This window comes from Crocuta crocuta, unplaced genomic scaffold, assembly GCF_008692635.1.
Source record: "Crocuta crocuta isolate KB4526 unplaced genomic scaffold, BGI_CrCroc_1.0 scaffold89, whole genome shotgun sequence".
In the NCBI taxonomy this organism is placed as follows: domain Eukaryota; kingdom Metazoa; phylum Chordata; class Mammalia; order Carnivora; family Hyaenidae; genus Crocuta; species Crocuta crocuta.
The window spans coordinates 8928969-8941842 of record NW_027551559.1 but is presented as its reverse complement, the minus strand read 5'-3'; the positions used below and the strand labels follow the sequence as shown (position 1 = coordinate 8941842).

At 44.7% G+C, this 12874-nt stretch overlaps 1 long non-coding RNA gene across 1 annotated transcript; it reads right to left on the bottom strand.

The window, feature by feature from the left end:
- Positions 1 to 7750: 7750 nt before the first annotated feature.
- On the bottom strand, positions 7751 to 10553 carry LOC144219462 (uncharacterized). The gene is made up of 4 exons (XR_013331426.1): positions 10473 to 10553; positions 9890 to 10033; positions 8970 to 9166; positions 7751 to 8061 (listed from the first exon to the last, which is right to left on the bottom strand). It is a non-coding gene; the product is annotated as an uncharacterized LOC144219462 (long non-coding RNA).
- Between the last annotated feature and the right edge of the window lie 2321 nt (positions 10554 to 12874).

Here is a 12874-nt window from a genome sequence, read left to right as displayed (position 1 = left end):
CAGAGGAGATTAGCATTTCCAAGCCGGTACATGGCCAATTCCCTGCCTTTTTGTCCTGGGCCACTCTGTCACTGAGCAGTGTCACAGCTTAATCAGATAAATGGCAACACATTCTGCAAATAAATCCAGACCTAGACATAATAATCAGAACTTTGAAGTGAATTAGAACTATTTTGTCACTAAGGAATGAAAGTTTAGACTCACTGAATGTTAACTTTCTTTTATACCATGAGGGGGTCATCTACACCTCACCCCCACTTACATGTATGCACACACACACACATGCTCACATGCACATGCATGCATACTCATACTACCTACACACTCATATGCACATGTATGCACCACACATGCACATACTCATGTGTATATGCACACATTCATACCACTGACACATGTGCATGTACATGCATACACACTCATACTACACACACACTCACACACAAACACACATACATGCACACAGACACACATGCACACACTCATACTGTCCACACATTTACATGTACATGTATGCACACACATGCACACACACTCATACCACACACAGTAACATGCACATGCATGCACATTCATACCACACACACTCATACACACAAGTACAAACATTTTACTCACACACACAAATGCACACAGACTAACTTCACACCAACCTGAGCATCCTGCACGGTGGGGCCCTTTTCTATTTGCTCATCTCACCTTACCTTCCTTTTCCTTAAAAACATTTACTTTCTTATTTGACATCAATGTATCCACTAATATAGAATTTGACACATTTGTGCTTTATATGAGCTTGTGCTCTTAAAACTTCTTTTAGGAATACAAGTAGCCTGCCAGTTTTAAATAGAAAATAAAGAAAAAGTATGTGTAAACAACAGAAAAAGTGCACATTTCTAAAATCACTGATTTTCTTAGGAAAATCAAAGTTGTTGAGAATGACTGTTTGAAATGGCAGAGGCTGGACTTCAGGAGGCCACTTAGTGGAAGTTTGTTGTCTGTGTGTGGCAGTTGGAAATAATGAAAAATGTGTGCACAAATTCAAGCTTATCTGACACAAGCCAGTGGGTTGACGCTATCAGGTAGGTTCACTTCAAAGTCCCAGACGCTGTCTTCATAACAAAATCCAGAGGCAGAAATTCACATAGGAAACGATACACTTTCCTTACCATAAATTTTTATCATGGAGTACAAAAGACTACAAAGTACAATATGCTTGACCTCTTAATAATCTATGCTCACCAACAACTGGGGTTTCACATGAATTATCCCAGAAGATGGCCCCCAGACCACAGAACTGCTCTTCTCTCTCTTTTCCCTGTTGTGAGCCTGACGTCCTGCAGGGTGGGAGGAAATATGGATGCCCTGGCTGCAGGGAAGACGGGCTCTGTTCCAGTGTCGTCTCTGTGCTCCTCCGCTCTCTCTGAGCCCTTTTGAAAGAGGAATTTTGTAAAATATATTGCATGGGGCCATGCGTTGTCCTGTTGTGTACGGCTGGCTGTAGATCCAAGCCTGGCTGTGGGAAATCTTTTCCCACAGCCCACTAGCAGGACCTAGGAAGTAGTTCATAACTTTGAACTGGGAGTCTGTCTCCAGGGCCCCCCACCCCTTTGTGATGATGTACATATTTTTATCTTCTGATGTACTCTTTCGTCAAAGACAAGCAAACCATGCCTCGAGTTCCCACTCCAACCCACTCTCTGATTGCCTTCTTCTCAGCAGAGGAGCTGAATAGCAAGACTTGGAAAATGCAAGTAAACCCCAGGGGAAGTTCTCCACCTAGGAGACCAAAGATAAAAGTAACTTCATCGGTGTAACTGTTCAGTATTCGGTCAAAATACAGCTGCTGCATAAATGGCAAGCTGGGAACTGGTAGGAACAATATCTTCAAGATAATTGTCTTCTCTTTTATGAGAAAACAGAAACGTTAGTAACCTCAAAACTGGTCCAAGTGCTCTGACACAGAACCTGAGTGTGAAGGTCCCGTGAGGCCCTTTCCAGAGTCCTGAAAACCTAGATGACCTGAGTCAGCCCCCAGCAGAGGCTGGAGGGGAGCTCAACTGAGATGTTAGGAAAGCTATGACCTGTAGGCAGTGCTCACTCGACACATTCTCTCTCCCCACAATACTCTGGGGAAGTTGTTCATTTAAGCCACGTACGTCTCTCAGATGTCTGACCATTCTGGAATGGAACTTGGCTCCTAGCTAGAAAAGACCACCCCCCCATCTGAACATCCTTACCTTTACCCCCACGGAATGAAACTGGGCATCCCTCATAGCACACTTGCCCGAATCGTGGGCCTGACTCTCAGGCTTCTCCTCAGCATGCCTGCGTAGACCTGTCCTGAGGTTTTGAGTTCATAATGGGAATCATGTTTTCATGCAACACCCCTTCAATTGTTCCTTCTCGCTTTCGTAGAAAGTGTTCTAAGCACCATATGTATCCCATTTTCCAGTTTGCAGTTTCTGATAGATGTCCTGTTTGATGTGCTATGAGCTTCAATGAGAAACATGCAGGTGACCGAGGTAAGGTACTTGCCCGTGATGCAGATGTGAGCTTTCTGGGCCCAGATGAATGGGCAGACTTTCTCACGAGTGGGAGATTCAACAGAGTGCTTTTAATTGGTTCTTCTGCTAAACCACACACCTATGTTTGCTTACCAAATCTGCCTCATGAACCTAACACTAATGCAATCTTTTTTTTTTTTTTTTTTAATCACCACCCCTAATAGGAAATGAAAACCCAGCAATGCTATATTACACAGACTGGCACATCCACGCTTTGATTTTGACATGTTTTCTTGCAAACACATGGTTTTCATGAATGAATGGATATAATGGAGATCAGGAGAGCTGGCGTGGGGAACTACCCCCACTTCCCTCTTGGCGAGCATGTGTCTCATGCTCTGAGGTCGGATCACTTCAGATGAAGGACACCCTACATTTCAGTGCAGACATCATTTATCTTTCTAAGGGCTATCTTTAACCAGATCATTCAGCTCTTTAACATTGCAAAATGGAACGTTTCATAGAATTAAGGTAGAGAGAGGTTTACTGCTTCCTTATGAAGATCAATGGACGCCATCAACTCACTGTGCCTTCTCTCGAGAAAGAGTTTGGTCAAAGGAGTCACAATTGCATTGTTCTTAATGCCCTCCTACCTGCGGGGCAATAAGTCTTGGATTTATTCCTATTCTCTTATAGAACATGATTCGTGTTTTTCAGATATCATGGTTCAGGTCGTATCTAAATGGGGAATGCTTTCTTTTTTGTTTTTTTTCCTTTACTTTTGCTGACAATGAATAATCTGTGTGTGGGTTTTGATGCACTTTGCTTCTACATACTGTGACTACCACGAGGATAGGAGGCCCAGAGACATGAAGTTATTGTAAACTGAATATTAAAGCCCACTCCTCTAGGTCTTGTTCTTTCTACAAGTTGGTCTTTTGGGGGAAATTATTCCTCTTCTAAGTGTTCTGTGAAATGTGTTCCATTTAATCAATATTTTCTAGTACTATTGAAGATATGCTTAAAATATACCCTACTCCACTCCCAACAGAGCTCTGCAAAACACATGGTGAAATTCTTGGGCCACACGTGGATCAGAATAGAAGCTGAGAAGACCTGGTCTCTTTATGCACTTTGGGTGCTTTTGTGGATGCCCTATATGTCATGTATTTCATTACACAATGCCAGCTTCTAGGGCGATCCACTGATGCAGTCACAGAAGAACCGGAGCTCCACTAAGTTCATGGCAGGATTCTGGATTTCCATCCTGTCAATGAACTGTACCTCCTTCATTCTTCTCCTTTCCTTCCACCCTTTGTTTGTATTCTGGTAGCGCCTCCTACTTAATCAATTAACCCCTCCCTGTCTCTCTCTTTCCTCTCTCCTTACTCTTACTGGTGCTCTAAGCCCACTAGCAAATATTGGTTCCTTGAATAATGCTTAGACTTTCTTTTGAAGCCAATGGCTGAAAGTGTTAGCTAGGTCAAATAGGAATACAAATATTTGGCCAGAGAATCAAATAGTTCAGATAACTAGATTAATAAGGAATAAATGTCATCGATTAATTGATATAAATTAAAGCAATTTAAATTTTTAAAGCTTCCCTGCTTATATGTAAATCATAAAAGAAATGTATTCTTTCCTCTTAATATTAATATACTTTTAGAAATCATAGTTTATAGAGCAAAGGAAAAGGGCACATTGTTTCTGTCTGTGTTTAGTTTGTGCTTGTTTTTCATTTGGGGCTTCAGTATCCTGGGACTGATTGGCTTAAGGAAACAAAGGTAACAGGGTGAGCCAGGAGTGAACAGACCCAGGAGCTGGGAGGATGTCGGGTTGTGACTCAGTCCTACTCCAGCTCACATCCAAGGTGAGGCCAGGCGTGTATGGATGCCTGTAAATCCACCTCTGTCTCTCTACCTACCCAGCTCCCCACTTCCCTACACATTTGGTGAGCCCCTAAAACATTCAAACACTGTGCTAGGCTCAGAAGACACGGTTAAAATGTATAGAAACTTGACTTCAAGCAGCAGAGTAAGAATAAGATTGAAAAATGCAAGTGGAGAAAGAGTAGCCAGATACGTGTCTTTCAAGCCAAGCACAAAACAAAAACACATTGCACTGTGTCCATTATTGCCACTTCAATACACAGGAAGTATCGATGGCTCCACTGTGGCTTGGAATTCTACCTCTGCCATTTCCCTTTTAGTGAGTAGGAAAACCTGATGTTGTTTTAAGGATTTTAATAAATGAACTTGCAATTTGAATTCTTTAATCTTATTTATGCTGCCTGGCATCTTGTTCTCTTATCGTGCATGGTCCAAGAACTAGCTTCATACTATGTGCAAGACAGCTAGGAAAATAATTTAACAGCCCAGAAATTGAAGTCAACAGTGATTATTCCAGAGGCATTGGTTGAGAATGTGCAGTATAGTCTCTTTGGTTGTTGCAGCAGGCCAGACCACACACTAGACTTCAGGCACTCAATTCAAATTCTGGTTCAAGTGGTTGCTGCCCCCTGTGATATTGAACCAGTCATGAAATTGGTCAGTCTCTCAATCTTGCTGATCCCTGAACTGGGGATGATAATGCTATGCCATGGTTCATGGTAAGAACTAAGTGAAAGGGTAAATGTGAACCTCTTAGCAGCATTCCTGGTGTCTGGGGGATGAATGGTAGCTACCATTGTATCATTGTCCTAATTGCTAAATTATACACAAGCTATTCCTTTCTTTTCCCTTCCTTTTGTTTTTGGTGTGCAGAGTGGAATCTTGAAGGAAGATGGGAGAAGGCAATTTCCACTTGAACTGGAGCTGAGAATGCTATAGTATGTCCATTTTACCTCTCCTCAACTGTAAGAAATAAGGTTTTTGTAAAGCAGAGTCTAAAGGAAGAAAATAAGCCTCCATAAGACAAAGGAGAATCTGCTTTTAGGTCAAAGATGCCAGGAAGGAAGAGCTTTCTCTGGCTTATTTTCTGAAATACAACAGTAGCAACTTGCAGTTGACAATCACATGTTAACATCAATTATTTTCAGTAAAAGAACTTGCTCAACGCGCAGGTCCGTAAGTGTTCTTACTTACAGTAAGGGGCGTGTTTAGGACCTGACACTGAAGCTCTCGCATCATCTGGGGTGGTCGGTGCATATGTTGCTGGGATGCCACCATGTTGGGCACACTCTAGGACCTCAGCCCATCACACCCTAGGATACACATCCAGGCCCAGCATGCAGAGGCTGGAAAATATTAGGAGTGCCCTCCCTTTCCTCTTTGCTGACCTTCAGCATTGCATGCTTATCCAGCCTTTCTAGTATTTCATGGGAAAACGTCAGACCATCCTCTCCATAATTTCTTGAGAAAAGAAGACACAAGCTTAAAGCAAATTAAAGGATTTCCCCCCTTTCTCTCTTCATGTTAACACTTTCTTGACTTTCTGGAACTGTGTAGCTAAGTCACATGTTCATTTTCCCTGTCCTTTCCTGCAATATTTTACATCTAGAACCTCTCTCCCCCAGAGGTGAGTTGTGAGTCAGGAAAATTGGGGTTTAGTTTATAGCAAGGACAGGTTATGACCATGGTGATCTTCTACCATTAGACAGAGCACAAGGCTGCTCAGGCATGGTGTTACCTCTCCACAGTCCTCCATACGGCACTCAGGGGCCTGAAGGTCGTGTCCCACCTGGGCTCTGCCACTTCGGGGTGTTGACTTGGACCCATCTCTGAGACACTGTTCTAGGCCAACTGAGCAGAGAAGTGAAATGCCCTTTGTAAAGTCTGCTGTTTTAACATTCGAGTTGATCTATGATTCCCAAAATTGATGAAAGAAAACTTTCTGCCTTATTGGAAAATGAACATATTGGTCAATCAGCAAATATCCAGTATGTTGAGATAATAGTTAAGCTATCTCAGAAGCTGAGGACATTGTACAATGACTAGGCACGCACATGTCACCACACAGACCCCACCTCCAGCCTGCTGGTACAGCCCTTGCTCTTTTCCACCTGTTCGATGGAAGATTGGTTAGAGATGCCGGCCCTCCATGCTGTTGACTCAAAAAGATCTACAGGTCCTCGGGAGAGCCTCACTCAGAGACCTTGACTTCAGGAGAAGCAGGAGCAGCCATGTGAACAGACCTCCAATTATCATTTAATGCACACAAAACAGCACTATGTGGCCGTTCACCTCATAGGTGGCAGAGCTACAAGCAAGAAAATGTTCTGGGATGCTTTTTCTGGTAACTCGCAACAGAGAAGCCAACACGTCATCAGTGGAGTTAAGGAAGTCCTCAGCCTGTATCCAGCTGAGTGGGTGGGGTGTCTTCTCACGGGCTCTGGGTCTGCACTTGCCATTTGAAAGACAGATGCATAGATACACAGTAAAGCCAGAAGCGCAGTATCTATCTGTAAATCAAGATTTTCACCTCTAAGTCTAGTGGCCAACCGGTGTTGAAATGGGTATTTACAGACCTCACATGTGTGTAAACACAGGGCAGGATCAGTAAGATCCATCATAACTTCTTATTGAAGAGCTGGCACATTGTAAAGCCTGAATCTTCATGAAGCATCTTGTTCCTGCTGTGTTCTGCTCTAGGTGTGTGTGTGTGTGTGTGTGTGTGCGCACGCACGCATGCCCATGGTATGTTTCTGTATAGGGCAGGCTTGTCTGGCTCCAGCCTAAGATGGCAGGAGAAATACAAGGTGAGAAAAGGTTGTAGGTGTCTTGGCTCACTCCCTACAAATATGTTATTTTTTTTAAAATAAATAATTGTTCTGTAATTGATCAGGTGTGTTGAATGTCCAAAAAAATCTGCAAACCTGCCTGCACCTGAGGGTGCAAGGAGCACCCAGGGGTAAACACCCTCTTGTCTGTGGCTTTGAATTCAACATCTTTTTTGGGTTTCACTTCATTCACCCAGAAGTGCCAATTTCAAAACACAATCACTGCTTTCCTATTTTCAATGGACTCAGAAAATAAGGTTTTCTAATTTCTGGGATGAGTTGACATGCTGCTATTCTGAGGGGATTTGCTGATGGCTGATAGCTTGGTCTGGTGACAAATCTCTCCCGCATGGGCTCTGAACTCAGAATCTCCCAACCCCAGTTCTGAAAATGAAGATGGGAATAGTGTCAGGACAACTAATTGAGTAATTGGGCTGCTTTTAGGCTTAAACCAAATGGTCTGGAAATTGTCTAACACAATATCTGACTCCTAGAAAATGCTCTAAAATAAGGGGAGAAATAGAACAAATGTGAAAAGTCGTGATTTATTACTTTTCTTAATCCAGTTAAATATGGCTCCAGCCCCATTCACTAGGTGGCCCTGAATCCAGTGTTCATTCCTCTTGAGAGCATCTTCCACTTTCCTCGAGTGACTTGAGGGTTCTGAGGCTTATAGGATTTTCCAGAAAGAGTCTCTCCTCCTTGCAGACACACCATGCCTCTGAGGGGCTCTGGGCTCAGCCAAGAAGTAGGAAGCTGTGATGGAAGCTGGTGTCTCTCCCTTAGCTAGTGGTTAATGCTGGATCTTTGAGGGATCCATATACTTATTAGGTAACATTTCTATATGGACAGAATGGAAAACTTATTTAATTAGAAAGATGAGAAAGTAAGGGCCCAGAGGAGTTTAATATCCCAACTCAGTGCTTCTCCCAACCCACAAAGTCAAAATCGAGCTTCACTTCTGACACAGGTCTGGGTCCACACTGCTGCTCTACACACCAAACATGCACACATGCCTTTGAGAAACCAGCTCGTTATGAGTTAATCTATTGAAATGGGGGGAGGGGCGTGGGGAGAAATGGCAAAGAGCCTGTTTTGATTGGTAAGACCTCAAATTACAGCTGTCAGGAAGGCAATCGAGGGGTCAGGGACAGGCTAGGTGTTGACGTTGAGTAAAAAGAAAGCATCCCAGGGCCAAAGATTTCTGTTGGGCGAGAAACCTGTTTCCCACAGGTACTGATCTGGAAGCATTTTACTCCCTGGTGAAATCTAGGAAGACTTTAAAACCTCACTCAGAAGGAAAAGCTTAGCGAACCATGAGTGCAAAACAGCAATTCAGTAGAAAGGAAAGGAGCCACTTTTAGCCTAGAGTTCGAGGCCAGCTCCGTGGGAGGCTTCCCTGAGAAAGGGAGGCCATCCCCAGTTTGCTGGGAGTGGCCGGGTGGCCACAGCGCCAGCCCGATCGCAAGAGCAAATCACCTGCGGCTGTTTGAAGAAGACACTGTGCTTAGAGAGTAAATATCAGCCGATTCGTTACCCTCAGGGTCTGATGACCGCTGACAGGAGAAGATAGGTGTGGATGGAGACTGGTAGGTAAAGCAAGTGGTAGTCAAGTAGTGTAGACCGAGGCAGAGAAAGAAGAGAATTCTGCCAGAACTAAAGCAGAAATATTTCTTCTGTTCCCTGAATAACACTAGACTAAGGGTTTTGCCCGTTTCTTAGAGAAAAGATGCTTGCAATCGACATACTGCGTTACCACGTCATTGCAGCTAAGAGCCCCGGGCGGGTGCCCGGGACAGCAAACATGCCGCTTCCGGGATAGGCTGGTGACAACCCTTCAGCGAGTTGTGATTCAGTTCTTTCTTTCAGTGACTCAACATATTCTATCAAGTACTCGTTTTCTTGCTGGCAGGTTGAAACCCGCTTCAGTTTCCTGGACAGACACCTGTAAGAAGTAGATAAAAATGGTGATGCTGGAGCCCCTCCTCCTGGGAGCACCTCAAACTCCACACAACCTGGACTCTGTGGCGTCCTGCAATGCATCTCCCACAAGGGCGGTGGAGGCCTTTGATCAGTGTGCCCTGAACTCAGTGATTTAACCACCGTTGTTTCCTATCATTCAGTTACAAAACTTCCTTCAAATGTTTCTATTTAGAAGAGGAAGAAGAAGAAGAAGAAGAAGAAGAAGAAGAAGAAGAAGAAGAAGAAGAAGAAGAAGAAGAAGAAGAAGAAGAAGAAAAGAAAGGAACCCAGCAGAAGAAGAAGAAGAAGAAGAAGAAGAAGAAGAAGAAGAAGAAGAAGAAGAAGAAGAAGAAGAAGAAGAAGAAAAGAAAGGAACCCAGCTCGCTAGGTAGGTGGGTGGTGTTTATGTGGTACAACTAAAATTTAAACGTATTTAAAACACGGGTAGGTGATAAACACCAGCACTAACAGCCAGGGCACCGAAAGGAAGGACATGATGAACAGATCTCTTGGATGCAAAGTTGGTGTGGACACACACCAGATGTGGGCCCGCAGGAGCTCCGGCAGCTGCTCTGTTGGGTGTGTTTGAAGAAAACAAGTACAGCCGGGGACGATCGAAAGAATGTTGGGTACAACCACTACGGTCACATTTGGGCCATGGCAAGGTTAACATGCACGGAAGTCCTTTCCGGACCCGCACACCCACCTGGTTAAGTGGCCAATGGTTATTGGTCTCCATTCTGTTCTCACCAGCATCTTGGCCTCAGTGTGGTCAACATACACACCGTCCTCGGCTCCCCTGTTTCTTCCACAGACTCCCAAACTGATCCTCGCCGCGAGTCCTGAGCAGCTGCCAAGCGTTGATCATGTATGCTGTCTCCCCCCCACCAGCCCTTCTCACTCTTTGAATTAGGTGCTTCCTGTCCCTCACCTGGCTCATGCCACCCACCTGCCGGGACTCCTGGCATACCCACCCTCCCCCCACTGCCGTCACCAGTGATATTTGTCAATTGCAATCCTATCCCTACCCTGCTAATGACCTCCCCTGGCCCTCCCTCGCCGTCAACCTCAAAGTCCAAATATCTCATCTGTGTTACAGGATTCTTCATTATCTGAACACATTTTGCCTTTCCAAGCCCAGGCTGACGTCTCTCTGCACCCAGGGGCTGGCCTCCCCAGAGACAGAAGAGAATTCAGTTATAACTAAAGCCTCCTTAGAGGGTCAGCTTTCCCTCTCCTCTCCCATGTGCTCAGATTTACTGCCCCCGCCCTGGCTCAATACATCTCACCATGGGGTCGTCCTTGACTCCTTCTGACCCTGTCATATAATAAGTCCTTGAGGATGGGGAAGTCTGTTGCTGGTGGCTTGATTTCTGGGCCTTCCACAGGGGTGGTCCAGGGCTTCTGCTGACTGGCTGGAATACGGAATGCTGGTAGCCATAGGTCACAGTGAGAGGTGTGAGGATGGGGACCGGGGAAATGTCCCTGCGGCTGTGATCTGGTCCAGAAACGGGCCAGGTGCAAAGCCAACTATTGAGAGGAAGGGGAAGAGTCCTAAGGGATGTGAGACGTGGATGGAAGCAAAGCCCCATTAAGAAGGGAAAGCAAGACCGGCCGACTGGACCCAGGGCACCAGCATGCACCTCGCACATGTTCTTAGCCCACAGGATTCCCAAATTAAGTGCGATTTGGTTCTTATTGTGAAGGAACCCCCTGAATCAACTAGACCTCGAGTTTCTGACAGTGATGTTAAGAGTTTCTCTCCTCCCAATGAATCTTGCATACATGTGAACACACAAAAATGCCACATACACAAATACACACGTACATGCCACACACTCACACAAGAACAGACACCCACACACATTATCCCAAGGAAGGCAACGGTATCTTTACCACAAAGGAATACTCGCTGTGACAGGCCTCCTCATTCTAAAGGAATGTCCTTGCTCCCTCCCTCCCCCTCAACTCCAACAGTAGATGCCTCGCTGATACAGCTGTTTACACACTAACCCCTCCAAATGTGCGAGAGTGCAGAATTCAAGTTAGGAGCTTCCCATGTGCTCTCATTTACTATCATGGTGATCTTATCATCTGACCGCCACATCCCATGTCACCTACAAGGGAGCAATTGAGTCCCAAGACTGCAGAGTTGCTCTGTCAATGCCAACAACCCATCACAGTGTGTGATCTGGAGGACCAAGGTGTTAGAGCAATTCAACTGTGAGTGTGTCAGCCATGTGGCATCACTGTGCTGGAACCAGCTCTGGAATCAGCTTGCGTAGAAAGGCAGATACAATCATGTAAGCGCAACACCCTCCCTTTGTGATTGGACCCAGGCCTTTACTAAAGCCCCGTGCTCAGTGTTATGCACCCAAACATGAGCAATGATTAATGAGTTGGCAAGAATTCTAGAAGGTTATGGGAACTATACATATTTAGTTTAATGATGAGATGGTTGACAGCCAACCTGGGAATGACGTTCAGGAACAGGAGAGAATGTTCCTCTGAGGATGGTGACCAGCTGCTCTGTCTTCCTTGGGCAAAAGGGAGACATGAGCGGAAATGAATTTAAACTGCATCATAAGGTAATAATTTGAGATACAAAGAACTTCCTGCGGCTGGAATGGGTTGCCATGGAAAGGGATGGAATCTCCTTTCCTCAAGGTCTTTAAAAATAAGTTCTGTCCAACTTTGTTAAGGTTTGGGTGTTCCTCTGAACTCAGAGCTTGGGATCTAGCCCAGAAGTTCACCATATCCATGGAGGTCCATCTGAATTCATAAATGATGTTTTCCTCCCATTTCCTCTCTCCTGTTCTGCCTCACTCCCTCATGTCTTTCTTTGTTTTGCATGTTTTATTTACAAAACTAAAATGCATCCTTTTGGCATATGGCTGTGACTTTGACAATGCATAACCACCACAGGCACAATATGGAACCGGTCTTCTGATATTACCTTCTTTTCCCCATGATAATAGTTTTCCTTCTCTCTGTACACACATATAATGTTTCAAAATCTCAAAACTTTGAGTTTGCGCTCAAAATCTCAGCACCAAACTGATTTCTGCAACTTTGTTTCTACAATAGGCAATATAATGGGGGGAGAGAAAGAGAGATTCAAAGAGACAGAGAGACAACAGAGACAGGGAGGGAGAAAGAGAGAGAGAGAGAGGTTTCTGTATTTTCATGTTCTCTAGTCTTGGGGCAGTAAGTTGTCAATAGCTTAGAATCCTGTTGGTGACTCTGCTTATCCCGTGCTCTGGGACAGAAGTGACCAGAAGGAATGGGGATGGAAATGAATAGGGAGACTGGGAGAGCGGTCTCACTAAGTGGGTGAATTGAAGCTAGAATTCTTGGACCGCAAGACAGAGCTGCCCTTGGATGGTGGAGCAGCATGTGCATTTTTAGATACAAGGGGTTTCCTTTACCACACGTTTCCTGAGCCTTCTCTCCTCCTCCCAGTGAGTTGAAGGCACCCCATGCCTTAATAAAAACCTGGAATAAAGATATCAACTGACCTTTGGAATGGATTTTTATAGTCAAGCCTCTTAGAAGTTGAGATTTTGAGCCGTTGGTTTCAGGAACTCAGATCAAATCCCAAGGAGCCTGAAATTCGATGATGTACAGAGTGGGAAAGGGTACAGTGTGTCTCCAGAGAGGAGAAAATGCCTGGTCTGCTCAAAGATTGGGG